The following is a 15,573-nucleotide window of genomic DNA, read 5'->3' as shown; positions in this document are numbered from 1 at the left end:
GATAGTAAAACCAAGCTATATTTGCTCTCGATGGAGTAATAATTACTAGTAAATTTAAATTGCTGACTTGGGCCTGATTCAGAACCTTTCAATGCCTTTACAAGACTTGTGCTTACAGATAGCTGGAAAAGGGGATTATGTCTCTTTTTTGCATTGGTTCTTTTTCAACATTTTGGTTTTAGTTTTTATATTTGTGGTGAACTCAAATTTTCTAAAGTCTCCACCAGACAGATCATCAATAAGCTGTAATGATCCAACATGCTCATGGGTATGCTTGTAAAAACTTCTAACACAAATAACTCACACACACTGTGCGCTTAAAATATTTTAATCCCGTGGTAGTAAGTGAAAATAATTTCTGTAAAAGTGTGATTATAGCTGAAGTCTCTAACCAGTCTTTCCTCAAAAGACCTGTGCAAATGAAGCTTCTTTAGGCATTTCTACATGATCAATCCTTTTATTTTGCATACGCGTATTTCACTTAAAATATCATTCCCATCTCCTTAGCTGAATACATGCTACTTTCTTAGATCATTCTTCACCTTATTTTGACACTGACCTGCCTGGAGCACTGCTCTGACCTCATGTTCGATGTCCCTGCCATGTACCCGTGGATCAGCTACAGAGCGTTACTGCTTGCCGAGCCTCGGCTCCCAACTTCAAAAAATAACAGCTCAAACTTCCAACTCAGTTCGAAGTTTGCCGTTTTGGGTGCTGGCCAAAAACAATGCTGTCAAGCTGATATAAACCATCTGCTATTGTATTTACCATTTTTTTTGGCTCTATATAATTCTCTGGTTTGAAGGCAAATCCTTCAGCACAGTGCTTGAATATCAAGTCTTTGATAGAACGGAGAATATGCCCATAAGCCATCAATTTAACCCAGCTCAGAAAAAGTGCCACTAAAATAACAAAATACCTCCACAGCCACCTGTGGGATCGTGGGTGCACAATCCTTGTTACCAGGGACTTGGAAGGGAAATTGTTTTTGTGATGACAACAGACAGAAGCACAGATTTTGAAGTTTATCTTTTCCTTACTGAAATTTGTGTCAAAGCTTCCTTAACCAGATAAAAATGTTTCAAATGTTTATCCATTTGGTTGAAAGCTGTTTCAGCTGGAGGATTTAGTCAGAGTGCTAACATTTCCAACAAAGAGAAGACAGGAAAAAGTTTTATCATAGTATTTTGGCGTGATTCTTTCTCTTGTCAGGTGGAATCAGAAAGGACAAACACAAGCAAAAGGCAATAATGAAGCTACTTGCAAAACTAGCTTTCTCAAGGGAGGTCTGTCTCTGCCTAGGTATGCAGGTTTTCAAAATGTGTCTGTGGATAAAGGGATTATCATACCTGATCCACCTCTGAAAGGGCAAATCATATCAGTTTGTAACAACTAATTATTTTTTTTTATGTTCAGGATGACTTGATAAAGCATAGGAGTCAAGCCATGTAGAAAATGAAAATTAATGCAAGAAAAATACATGAAAATGCAGCAAGAAATAATTTTGTTGCTGTGTGGTGGTTGCAGAATAGCACCAATAGCCCAAAGGTATGACCCAAACTCCTCTGTTTTTCGTAAGCATGAAGCTGGAATGCAATGGTAGCCTACGAAATGAAAAACTTATTTTATTCAGACAAATCACCTGGCTATCAGTTTTGCCAGATTTGACAGGAGGGAGAGGACAGCAGACGCAAGATGATGATTCTGGAAAGTCCAAATAATAATAAAAATCCACTAGAAGTAATAGTGGTTTAAGTAATCTACTTCACCAGACTTTAGACCATGCCACTCTATAATCTCCATGAAAATAAAACATCAGTATTTATCTGTCAACACTGCTTAATATATAGTCAGCAAAATCAGAAATAGGCCTACATAAAATAAAGTCTGGCAAAAGCACAGAGACTGCTTTCCGTCCGGCACTTTTCAAAATGTCACTGAATGACATATTATTGTATTTTGCAGCAGAAACCACTGCTGTCCAAGTACTGAGATTTAAACAGACATATTTATGTGGTATTCCTGATCTTGCTCATCAGCTAATGAATTTTCTTTGTTTTTTTTAGAAGTGTGTCACAAAACTTTGGAGAATATTGATGAATTTGTCATGGTGTTTTTATCCACAGACTCTGCTGTGCTTTAAGGAATCTTTTCAGCTGTAATAAAAGTGATGAAAGGGAATAGGGGCTTTTGAACTTCCAATCCTCTCCATGTCATGAGATTGTGCATGAAGCACAGAAATTATTTCAAACCAAACGTTGTCTCTGTGTGTAATAGATGCAAAGCCAGAGCCCTTTGGCATCTATAGCACTCATCAGCATCACGGCCAGAGACTGCAAATCCTTCCACAAAATTCTGACAAGCCTGATTACTAAAAAACTGTTGAATCTTTCCATGCCACGTGAACCCAGTGATTAAATACTAGCCTACACAAGCTTATCTGATAAATCTTATTTCTCAACCTTATTACCAAAGGATAAACTGTTAAAACAAAATTCAACTATTTCTTTTTTCACTGTTGCTGTGAGTTTTTAGAACACGCAGTTTATCTCTGTTTATCTGAAAAGAAATGATAAGTGCGGCTGGGGAGAAAAAGGGAAAGGAAACATTTTAAATATGAGGTTTAAAGAAACTAATCAGCAAACGAAAAACAACCCCTTAGAACTGGCTAAGTATAAAGTTCAGTGTCTCTGCTATTTCCACCTTAGGTCCATTTCTGCTTCTATGTTTTCAGCCTCATCTATGTCTTTTCTTGAATCTGTGGATTTGCTTAAGGGCCCATGCTTAAACTAAAGTTTCAATGTCATTTAATGTCATTAAATAACGCATGTGATAATGATGAGTCACGGCAGTGTCATGGAACCAAGACCCGTGAAAACAGTGCTAAGTGAATGGCAAATGTTCTGGTAAGTGTTGTATTTAAATAAGCTTGCTTTGGTGTTGCTTATACTTCAGCACTCATCTTTTAGGACTGGGGCTAGTGATGTTTGAGTAAGATTTTACTAAGATGAATGTCCATGGAAGCAATTTTGAAATTATCGGTGTTCAGGAGGCATGTTTGTAGATAAAAAGAGTGATTGTCCAGGGACTAGAAGTATTTGTATACTCAGGCTAATCAGGGAGAAGGATGTAGCTGCTAGAGAAAGGCAGAGATAAAGAGAAACAAACTCAAATAGTAATTTTATTCAGGATCTTCCTTATAAACAGTCCTAGGTGAATTATTAAATTTATTATGAGAAATACTGTGTTATTGTACAGTAAAGGCACGTGATAGAGTTGCACTATTTCTTATTGCTGATATCCATTAATATTTCTGCCAAAGCCGAGTCTTTGGCTGTTCCTTGTACACAGAGCCTCTCTTTTGAAAGAAGGTAAAAGACAACACTGAAATTCTCATCTCACAAAAACATTTTCTATTCTCTAATCATGTTAGTTTTATCCCCAAACAGTGTGCTGTATGCATGAGTTGGTAAATCATATTCATTGCTCACGCAAGGCACTATATATTCACCACACTGAGTTCAATAGATCAACGTTACAGTGATCATTTTATTAACATTAACATCATATTATTAATGTACAATATCAACAGCTTCTTTATACTAATAATGATTAATTGTACTTCTCTTCTGGTAAACAGCCTACCTCCAGTGATATATTAGAATAACATTTGGTGCTAGCATATCTTCTGCAAAGCTTACAGACAATTTGGTATAACAGATAAGTATATGACAAAGTCAATCAGTCTTGTTAATCTCTTAGCAGATTTCGGAAGACCATTCTTTTGCAGAAGTCATTCATTATACATTTTTTTGCTGTTTTTCAGTGAACAGTCTCTCTGATGTCACTATTGAAAATCTGAGCATGTTAAATCAGGATCTCTCCTAGGTCTACCTTGTTAACTCCACTGGAGTTGCACCATGTTTTATTTAATCCACACATTTCTGAAGTTCTGAAGTTCTGCGACTAGAGTTTGTTTAAAGAGAAGAGAGTGCAGAATTTTGCTCTAAAATTAATGCATGTAATATGGAAATATTTTTAATAGGAATTTAATACGTAGTACAGAATCAAGCAGCTTTGAGCCCTAGAAGAAGCCCAAGCACCAGATATTTAGTTTAGATTCTTTGAGATACACAGAGAAAGTCAAAATAAGAATTATTAAATGGTCATCATAGAATTATCCATGAAATGGTGGGGAAAGGTTCACAAAAACTGCTCCTATTCTCAGAAGAACACTTCCATACAATTTTTATTTCCAAAATAGGTCACTCTTTGTTATTAAGTAACTATTGCTTGCTTGATTTCTTTTTTTAGAGGAAAACTACAAGGCTGACATGAAACTTGGGAGGTATTTTTGACTGGAATGTACTTTTAAATGAGACCTACTTCTACTCCTCTTAGTTCTTTTCTATATCTTGTACTAGTTCCTCATGTTGAACATTCAAATTCAGGATGACATTATGCCCTAATTTATTTCCCCTTGCTCCGGGTTGGTTACAAAGCTTTTTTTCCCCGCTCTTTTCACTCATCTCTTTTTCAAAAGGAGGTGGGATGAAAGCAGTGTGTTTATGACAGTCCTTTGTGACTGATCTTATATTTTTTAAAATGTGTTGCATACTGGACCAGATCCATGTATACACACCAACAGACAAATTCAAGAACAAGACAAGTCAAAGGTGGTAAGCAGACGACAATTATGTTTTACAGCACCTTGGGGGCAGTGGTTCAGGAAGGTTATTTTTTTACCTAGCGTATTCCGAAGCGATGTAACAAAGATGAAAAAAAATATTCGAAACACTGAGTAGAATGCAGTGAGACCTAAGAAACTCACCTAGTTTATATGTGAAAACATCAAAAGATACTCAGATGGAGTTTGTCCAGATTGTGGAAAGAGTTGAGTCAATTCCTCTCTGAAGGGCCTGCATGAGATGCCCAACTCATAAGTCGATATGTAGTCCCACACTGCAGCTACCCAAATGGCTATGGGCACTGTGACCTACCGGCACTGTCCCTTCGGCCCCTTCCCCACCACCTGCACCCACACAGAGGAAGATGTGCCTGCTCCATCACAAGTGCTTGGAGACAGGCAGCCTCTCATTAGGTTTCCTGGTGAAGAGGGAATTTATTACCACGGGCAGCTTTTCCCTCTTCTGCTTGCCAGAGCACGAGAGCATCCACTGTAAAGATGGCAACCATGGTAACTGTAGGCATATAGTTATATAGCTCACATTTCTGACAAATTTGTGGCAAAGTGCTTCCCATATCTCTTTTAAAAGTAGCAATTATGGTATCTCCTCCATTTTATCTTGCAATAAAACACTTGATTTTAGAAGTTTTTAGGAAATATCAATACATGGTAGTTACCACTTGGTGTTTATTGGCCTCATAAACCCTGTTATTATTCATTTTGTTCTGCATAACTGCATGCCAATTAATTTTCTCTTAAATGAACTTACCTAGGCAGGAACATACAATCCCCAGCTGAGTAATACTTGTTTGCTTCCCCTTCTCATTTTCTTCCCCAAGTGAGCTGCAGGCATTTTAGATACCCACTATAACTGTAAATCTCCAAAGCTGTCTAGGAGGGGTGGTCTGTAGATGGTCTATAGATATGAGGATGCAATCCAAAATTTCTCATAAACGCACTGGGATTGAGCCATGAAGGTGAATTCTTGCAAAGCACTTGTGTATGAAAGGGAAACTCAACTATGTTGCCTTTAACGTACTGGGTTTTATCTTCCAGGTTTTTTATTATTTCCTAGTGTTGTTGGGTCAACTTTAGAAATAGGTGACATATCAAGATACGAACAAGGACCTATTTTCTTAGACCTCTGCCAGCTAGAGGTGATTGAAGAGTATACATATGGTAGCTCTTCTGTGCTTGGTATAACCTGTACCTGGACCCAAGTATTTATTGTATGCAGTATCTTAGGAAGTATATGGCCCTTGAGACAACAGAACTGGCTTTAGTACCAGAGTAAGTCGTGTTATAGCCAAATAATGTTACAACCAAAAGAAGATCATTGTGGTACAGGAAGCAGTGGGAAAATGTTTAAAGGGAACTTTTCTTTCCCAAAGGCTCTATGTTTCTTCACCTTCCATCCTTACAATCTAAAAATGTTATCTCTATAACCTCAACAATCTTTTTTTAAGACTTTACAGGTTATTTCTGTGCGCATGTACATTTTAGTGGCTTTTTTCCTCTTTGCTCTCTTTTATGTGTGTGTGAAGAATGAATAAAATATACACGATAAAATAGAAGATATTTTATTAATAAAAGCTGTTCAGATCTTTTCTTTATTAACCACTAATACCACTAGTCAGGGAAAAAAATAATCCTTCACAGACAAAATTCCCGAGTGGATTCTCTTAGACAACAAAAAAGGGTAAAAAACAGCTGCATTAAAAAATATGGAAAGTACTGGTCTATTGCCTTCATTGCCTCATGGTTATGTTACTTACATTTATCTGATGAAAACAAATACTTGCTATAAATATAAAACAACATGATCTGAAGCAGAAGTGTCGGTAGCCTGGCACACAATCGAACAATTTGCATCAAGTATATTGCAGTTATTACTAACATACACTGTTTTCCTGCCATATTTTGTATCTTTGTGACTACCATGCACTAAAGAACTGTACACAAATGTTTCATTTAGGAACTTTTGACTTGGCATGAATGCTCTATAGCCATCAAGTGAACTGCTGAATGTTAAAAACTTCTGCTGTTTCATCTAAGTATTAAAAAAAGAATGACAGGTTTTATAGGATCAAATAAATCATGTACTTCTTCCTATATTCCTCTTTTTTTGGAATTTAAAAGCCACTCTCACACTAAGAAATATTTATCTATGTTTCTTAGTTTGCATTTGTCAGATAAATTTGTATTGTCATCATCATTTACATCCACATGATATTTGGCACTAACAAACAGGAAGACAAGAAATCGTCTTTCAACTTGTGCTCCCTGCAGTAAACTCCACTTGGACAATTCCTGAGCTCATCTGGAGCTTTCTTGAGGCTATGTAGCACAGTATTCTCATACACACTTTGCAAGTCTCCTCAAAAATCAATCTTCTCCTCTTCACATCTACAAGGGAGCTCTTCAAGGGTGTAGGGGGAGTTCTCAAAAATACTCATAAAGTATTCTTAAAAGGAAGAAAGTTCCCAAAGTTTTGATAGTTCCATGAGCCAAGGGATATGTTTCCTAAGAGATGATTTAAGTGACAGGGTGACATCGTGCCTATAGTTGATCGGATATAGACATGAATGCCCATGGTATTTTGGGGACATGGTTTCTGAAGAAAATAAGCCACAAGCTGGCCAGGACTCAGACTTGGACTTTAAATGGTGCTGCATCCTGGGGCGTGAGGTTTGAGTTTAGACAGACTGCGACTGTTATGATGACAGTTCTCTTTGTGGCAGTTGGTTTTTTCTATTTCTTGTCCAGGCAGTAAGTCTAAAGTGAAGAACCACGGGAAAAATATTGTGAGGAAAAGTTTTAGGTGCTCCAAAGTGAAGATTATGTGAGGCTCAAAAGGATGAAGAGAAGTGTTTGTACCAAACTGATGAAATAGTCAAAATGTTTAAAACATCCCTGGTTTATAAACAATGGTGAAATTATAGTAAGTAATTAAACCCAGTACTGTTTGATTTCTCTTGCTAGTTAGTTTTTCTTAATAGAGGACATTAGACATCTATGATGCTGCTCTCTGACCCTTTGTACCAAACACAAAGAAAAAAAGTTGTTGTGAAGTTGTGTTTCAATAGAGTTACTGAAGTTTAACACATATATTCTAGGCACCTCATTTCTGCAAAAACAGGAGTTGATTTTCCACTAACTGAGCTAATTTTCTAGGTCTCAGTGGAGACAATCCTTATTCATATAGCTGTGAAAAGGAAGGTCTATAGTGTTTTCAACAAACTTTACTTCTTGCCTGAAGATAAAGCAACCAGAATTACATTTGCAGCAGGAGTGACCATGGCCTCCATCCTATTGATTTTCTATGCTATTGCAGATCTGGAATATTGTCTGCTCCTGCCCAGCTGGAGGTGTTCTATGAATTTCTGGGATTTAAATATTTATTGTTCTTTCAGTAATTTTTCAAAGATTCTCTGAGTTTTTCAACTTGCCTAGTCCTTATACAATCTACTCTTATGGGAAGCAAAATTTTTAAAGCTTCCAGAAGTCAAAGTATTTTTAGAGAGGGCGCCATGTATTGATTATTGCCAAATCTCAATGGATTTGGCAATGGACTAAGACACTATGTGATTGTCAGCATTTTTATTGCTGCCATTGCTTTTCCTTTTTCCCTTTTAATAGTTACAAGTGTCTGTAATATATTTTAGGCCACACTGTTCCACCAGCTAGAAGGCACTGAGAACTTTTCACAAGAACCACAGGGATAGAAATACTAATATACTTGCTGCGTTTCTGTTTCTATCACACACTGTCAGTACACAAGCAAAAAAACAGAAATGCTGTTTCTGTTTGTTTTGACGAGCAAGAGAATAATCTCATTCTTTTTGTGATCTAACTATCACTTTGCAGACTATGGATATCTTATATATAATGTAAAAATGTTCTAGAAATTGAAATGTGCGAAGGGTAGACAGAAACAAATCTATTGAGATGCATAGAAACGGGAATTCATCAGGGCAACTGGGCCCAGAACACACATGGATAATTTGTGAGTGACAAAGATTTTGTCCATCTGGAAAATTTTATGAGAAGTTCAGCTTGATGCATTCTCTGAGAGACAAAGTCCTCCTTGCTCCCGTTATCCTCTGTCTGCAGCTTGGTAAATATTTACCCTCTTAAAACAACCTTGCACATAGCACAAAGTCAAAAAGAGAGGCTCTGGCTCTTGGTCCCAAACTGTTTACGGTCCTGTTGGAGCCAACAGGAGTGATGTAGGGCTGGTGATAACTGTAGACCACAGAACAAATAACTAAATGAAAAATTCTGAGAACAATGTCCTGTGCATAGTGATGCATCTTAGTGGCTAGCAAAAATTTATTTCTGTATTTGTCTTTGATAAACAGCTTGTTATCTCTCCTGCTTTAGCTTATTCAAAAAGGAAAATTATATCAAGAGATTTTCTCCTTTCTCATGACATAACTTGGCATATTCCCTGACATTAAGCAGACCTTTTTTTCAGATACCGATAGCACATTTCTGTTCCCAAACAAACCCAGATAACAGAGGCCGCTGTCAGCGAGAGGCTTATCTGTGGTGTTTCTATCAGAAAATGGGCAGCGTAGCACAGGTCAAGTAATCTGGGGCTAGACCGAGGGAAAGCGAAAATTAACTGAAAAGCCCAGCTTACATCATCTCAAATAATAAACTTGTTCACCTCGCTGTTCTCTCTGATATTAATATTCAGGAGGCTCAGGCTGAACCTGCTGTATGCGGGCTGTGCATGCAGAACTCCTCCCTGCAGGCATGCTAGATAATATTTTTACTTCTTCCGCTCCTCTCGCCTGGGTCAGACTGAAGTAGGGGTAGTGTCAGTGAGGACGGTGTGACAGTTCAAATAGGAGCCACAAGATCCCCAGATTTCCTCCTGCATTTCGAGACGTGCCGTTCCTGTGTCTCAGTGTCCCTTGCAAAACACGCTGGGGTGGACGGAGGGCAGCGAAGGGTCCCTGGAGAGACGGAGCGGAGCAGCAACCCTGCAGCTGCTTTCCACCAGCACGTGGAGGAAGCGGAAACCACTCCAGAAACGAGGTGTGGAGATAACTGATCCCCACTTGAAAGGGCTTTAAGAAAACGCGCAGCTGCTCAAGTTGCTGGGATCAGGGCGGGACAGAGGAGAGCTGCTCCTCAGCTCTGCGCCCACAGAAGGCAAACACTCTGGAAAATGTGCTGGGCAGTTACCCAAGTACACACATTATCAGCACCAGGGGTCTTCTCTCAGAAAATATTGCTTCTCCTCCTCTTCTTTGGTGTTTCCTATTGCTTAAGTAAGAGGAAGCATGGAATGAGAGTTGGAGCTATACAGACTCCAGGGATGTTTCTGCATTTTATGAGCCCATTTGCTTATCTTCGCTTGCTCTGGAGAGCACCTTTCAAACCATCTCTGCAAAGGTAAAACCTAACATTGTCATCATGCTCAGGCTTTAAAATAATGCACATTTGCTAGCAAAGTTCTAAGAAAAAATCTTTCATAAATTCCAGGTACCCAGAGAGCAGTTACAAAGTAAATAATATGGATTACGTTGTGAGTGTCCTAGCTAAACTCCTCCTAATATACAGCACAGGTCAGCAGAACAATTCTGCAGTGAATTTAATTAGTAGAGTTCTCCTTTCTGAATTTGTTACACACAAAGACTTCTTTGTACAAATAATATTTTTTACCTTTGCTTGTGTTATTCCCCGTGGCTATCTTTTTAGTACCATTTTGCCATGTCTTACAGGTTTCTCTGTACTATAATTATGCCAGTCTGTTTTCCAAATACACTTTTTTGGTACTGAAATACAAAGGTTGGGACTGCATGAAGAAAGGTAGAATAATTTTCACAGAATTATTTCAGTTACTTCAGAGACTGCACATAATGTTTTTACAACTTTCCATAGATTTTCCTTCTCCCTATACTTGCACATATTTGGTAGTCACTCAGACAATAGGACATCCTGACTAGCACAGCGTAGGAAAGGAAGCTGCTGCACCTGTATCTGTTATGAGCACATAGTGCAGTCTACATAGATATTTTACATGAGACAAGTGGTTATTGTCAAAGAGACTGGTAATATCTTGCCTGAACATTTTCAAGCTAGCTCTAGGACTGTATATGCAATGCCAGCAGTGATGGAGTAGGTACAATATTCCTGCAGTAGCATAGTTCCCGTCAGACGTCAGTAGGTTTTATCAGGCTCAGAGGGAATGTCGGGCTGTTTATTGCACTGTTGAAGTTCTCCTGCTTTGAACAGCTCAGACCAGATTAGGCTTTGAAAAAGCAGTGACTCTTTAGTTTTGTATTTGAATGTTTTTTGACTAGGAGTGGGTCTAAATCTTTTGCAAATTTTTCTCAGAAACAAACACACAAAATATTTTCCAGAAATTGCCCTACAGTCCATAATCTCATATTACTTCAGGTTTGAAATGTGTAAACAACAAGATTAGGCAACATGACAATTGCCATAAAACGCGAGAACTAAGTTTTTAAAATTCTGAGCTGACTTTGGGACTGGGTGGTAACAGTTAAATGTATAAACTCCAGCTCTCTTCAAATAAACAACAGAAATCCACAAAGGCTGGCTGCATCGAGGTACTGGATTCAGAGATATCTACTTTGAAATATTTGTTCATCAGTATGGGAGGCCAGCTTTCTTGCATCAGCTTGAAACTCTTCCTCCAGCAAGGTTATAGAGTGGCATTATAATTTCATAATAAGATGTAGTGAGGCATAGGATGAGCACAGTCTTCTCGATGATATGTATAAGACTATTCTGAACTGAAGGCACAAGGAGGTGCTTCACGTTAAATGACGGGAAATTACACAGCCCAGTTAAAACATTGACTCAGAACTCCATGCAGCAAAGTGCTTCAGCCTAAGTCCATCCTTTTTTAGCAAAGCACTTATTTTTGTGGGTAGCTTTAAGCACCAACAAACATCAGTTGGTTTTAATAGGGCTGTGAAGCATAGACGCAGCTTGTTGAAACTAAAAACAGAAAAACAGTTTAGTGAGGGCCATCCAGTTTCACTGGCAGATTCCGGGAGACTTGAGCTCTTACATTAGCTCCCCTCTCTTGGGACCCTGAAGCAGGTTTTGCTCCCTGCCAGCACAGCACCTTTGCCTTTCTCCACACCCTCGGCTCGTTTGCTGGCTGAGGGACAGGTCTGTCACTGTGCCAGGCTGGGGAGGAGACGCTTCTACGAGAGCCGCTTCACTCTGGTACGTGACCCAAGGCAATGGCATTTCTACTATTCCCTTCCATTTCCCACTTGCATCTACCCCAGCATAAAGCTGCTCATCACTCCTCAGAGCACGGCAGAGACAGTAAGCAGATATCTGACTCCATTTCCTTCCAGGCACCTGCTTGCTTGAAAGCTATCAAGGGCAGCAAGCACAGAGATGGGATGAGAGAAGGATAACAAGCTAAAACCTCACCCTGCCAGAGCTGCAAGGCTGGTTATGAAGGAACTAGGGGGACTGAAAGTCCAAAAAGTCTGTACCACACATGATTCAGGATTGCAGTAATCCTGTTGATGGCAATTTACTTACACACATGAAGGTAAAAAAGAAAAAAAAATCCATATTCTTAAGTCTGCTGTTACACAACTATGATTTATCATAGAATCATAGAATGCTTTGGGTTGGAAGGGACCTTTAGAGGTCATCTAATCCAACTCCCCGTATTTACTTAGTATTCAACAGGGTGTTGTAGCTGTTGCAAAGCAGGTAACCTCCATAGGATGGCCAGCTAATACACTGAATTTTGCAGTGCCACACATCTCTATTTGTGCGATGGGAAGAAGTACGGAGGAGCGGGTGTATCACCCCGCGATGAGGTTTGCTACCATGCTGCTGCTCCCAACATAGGCCCTGCAGAAGCAAGCTGAAGCTGCTGAGATCTCTCTGGTTTATAAGTCCCTTGTGCAGCAGTTAATCTTGTCTTATAGTATATTATTGATACTTCCTGAAAGCAGGGGGATTTACTCTTTCTAATTGTAAGAAGCTGCTAGAAAATAAATGAAACCAATTAGTAATAAAAGACAGATCTCAAGAGCATAGAATCCAGATTATCCGTCGCAGATGTGAACTGGAGGCAACTAATAGCAAAAGACTTTGGTCTCTGAGTTCTCAGTTGAAATACTGTGGCTGAGTTGGTGGCTGTATTATAACACTATTTACAGACACGGTGTGAAATCACAGGCATAATAAATCCAGAGAAAGTGCCAGTGAAATTGAGAGGGAAATTCGCACTTCATTGAATTCAGTGTCAACTTCCATTAAATTCAAAGGGACATGAGAGTCTTCATGGGGTTACTGAGCATCTGTAAACATTTCCAAGTATGCCCCAAGTTACAGGTTTATTTTTCAGCTCAGAGAAACTGGCCAGGCAAAGGTACATTTATTTCTTATTATAAAAATAGGACAGGAAAGAAGAATGAGACTAGAGGCTTAATAAGAGAGCAAGGACATTTTAAAAATTTATCAAAATCTTATGATATTTGGGGTGCTACACAGTTTTTGAACCCCACTGGATATGGGGAACCTAATGTAATATGACTTACGCCTTTTATTTTTTACGGATCTTGGCAACATATATACTTTCTAGTGTGGCCTCAAAGGCACTCAGCATCCTCACATTTCAGGTCTAATATGCTTCATGTTGAAGCAGTGAACTAATGGACATGTTTCACAGAATCACAGAATGGCTGAGATTGGAAGGAACCTCTGGAGATCATCTGGTCCAACCCCCCGGTCCAAGCAGTGCCACCTAGAGTCAGTTGCTGAAGACTGTGTCCAGATGGCTTTTGAATCTGTCCAAGCATGGAACCTCCACAACCTCCCTGGGCAACCGGTTCCAGTGTTCAGCCACCTTCACAAAGCTGAAAAGTGTTTCACAAAGCTGAAAAGTGTTCCTGTATTTCTGTTTTTGCCTGCTGCCTCTTGTCCTGCCACTGGACACTACTGGAAAGAGCCTGGCTCTGCCCACTTTGCACCCTCCCTTCCGGTATTGATATACATTAATAAGATCCCATTTCAGCCTTCTCTTGTCTGGGCTGAACAATCCCAGCTCTGTTTGGAGAATGCTTCCTCCTTAGCTGTCTTCATCAAAAGGCAAAATATCAGCTAATCTCAAGGCAGGGACAACAAGATCACTGCATTTTATGTTAATGAATAAGAAGGTTTAAATGAGAAAAAAGCTCACTATGATGAGGTTAACGACCCCTTGTTCAAATGAAGTTTCTTGCCTAAATAGCACAGGAAGAGGAGAAGAAGGATATCTGAACATTTCAACAATAAACAATATTTAAAGTCTGTGCCCCTCCCAGCAGTAATAGGAGAGGCAATCCTGCATGCTACAAAACAAAGGTGGCATCTCACTCTTTTCTAAATCTTCCTGCGGGGAAAGTTGTAGTGAACAAAGTATTGCAATTCTTGGGCATGTATGACATGCTATTACTCATACATTCATCTTACTTATAAATACATGCTTAATTGTTTTGGAGTTTTTGTGTGTGTGTGTCAAAGCATAACCTGGACATTGGCTTCTGTTGAAAGAGTCAATGACTTTTGTTAAAAGATTGGGGGCTGGCTCAGCTGCTAAATTAGGGTTCACTTTAAAGCCTGCAAACTTCAACTGAAAGGCTTTCATTGACTTCAGTCACCTTGAGATGAAGTTTCTCGTGCAAAATATTGAACCTATTTGCAGAAAAAAAAAATCTTAGAGAATGAGATCAAAAGATGAATGGAAATAAAACTATACAGTTTTCTCGAAATCTTGGGTTTTAATTGCTGCTCAGAGCTAAAAGGGCAAACACAGGAGCTGGGGTAAGCTCTGCTAGCCTGAAGCTTTAATAGTTATAAACAACCTGGAGTAGCAGAAAAGGCGAAAAGGTATTCGCTAAGAAATGGACTGCAGCTGACTTCTGTGTATGGGAACACCCTAGGTGGCAAATATTATCGAAAATCACCTTGTCTTTTTTTTGTGTGTGTGATAAAGCAAAACAATACAGAGGAATCCCGCAGATTTCTGAAGGTTCCATAACACTGAATAACAGTCCAGGCAACACGAAGAGGAAAAACAAGAAATATAAGGAAAAGGGGAAAAAGTACCTGAGTAATTGAAAACTACCTGATGAAATTTGGTAGAGGAATACAAAATGAAAATAGAGAGATTACTTAGGTATTAGTGAGAGATTTAAATTACTGACAAAGGAAAATGTTCAAAGTGTTTTGGTTACATGAATTTGGATTGAAACTGGCAATTAAAAAGTATCACAAATCAGGTTAACTCCGGATTCTGGTGTAGAAAAAAATATATGTGTTCACATTATGTAGCTTGCTGGATTTTAGTAATCTAAATATTGACTAAGCATTACACAGAAAAAAGAGACTATTTGACTAGAGGAAATGGTACTTCTCTTGAAGATTTTCTTGATTAAAGAGTTTCTTCTTTGACTATTGTACATTTCAGGTTAGTCAAAAATTCGGGTCTGAAGTTCAGTAGCTGTTTAATCTGGTTGCTGGAGATATTGCTTCTCTGGTTGGAATACTTGACAAGACTGAGCTCCACCAAAGGAAGCAGTAAAAAGTTTTCCTTCATAATGCAGGTGGTAGTGAAGAAAAACTACATTGTCAGCAGTTCTGACCACCTTTCTGGTTATGTTTGGCAAATCTGAGATCTACAATCAATCAATGAACTGAGCTTCTCCATACAGTGTTGAATTATAGTGTGTCTCAGAAGCTGCTAAGATAGCTGGCTAGGGGACTATAAAGTGAAGTCAAGCAGACAAATCCTGATTCCCAAACAAAGAAAGAGAGTTCCATAATTCAAACAGAAATACCCTTGGAGCAGTACACGTATTTATTGCAAACCACAATTCTTTTCTTTA

The sequence above is a fragment of the Opisthocomus hoazin genome, chromosome 4, assembly GCF_030867145.1.
Source record: "Opisthocomus hoazin isolate bOpiHoa1 chromosome 4, bOpiHoa1.hap1, whole genome shotgun sequence".
Classification (NCBI taxonomy): Eukaryota; Metazoa; Chordata; class Aves; order Opisthocomiformes; family Opisthocomidae; genus Opisthocomus; species Opisthocomus hoazin.
The sequence above is the reverse complement of the archived record's forward strand: the minus strand, read 5'-3'. Positions refer to the sequence as shown.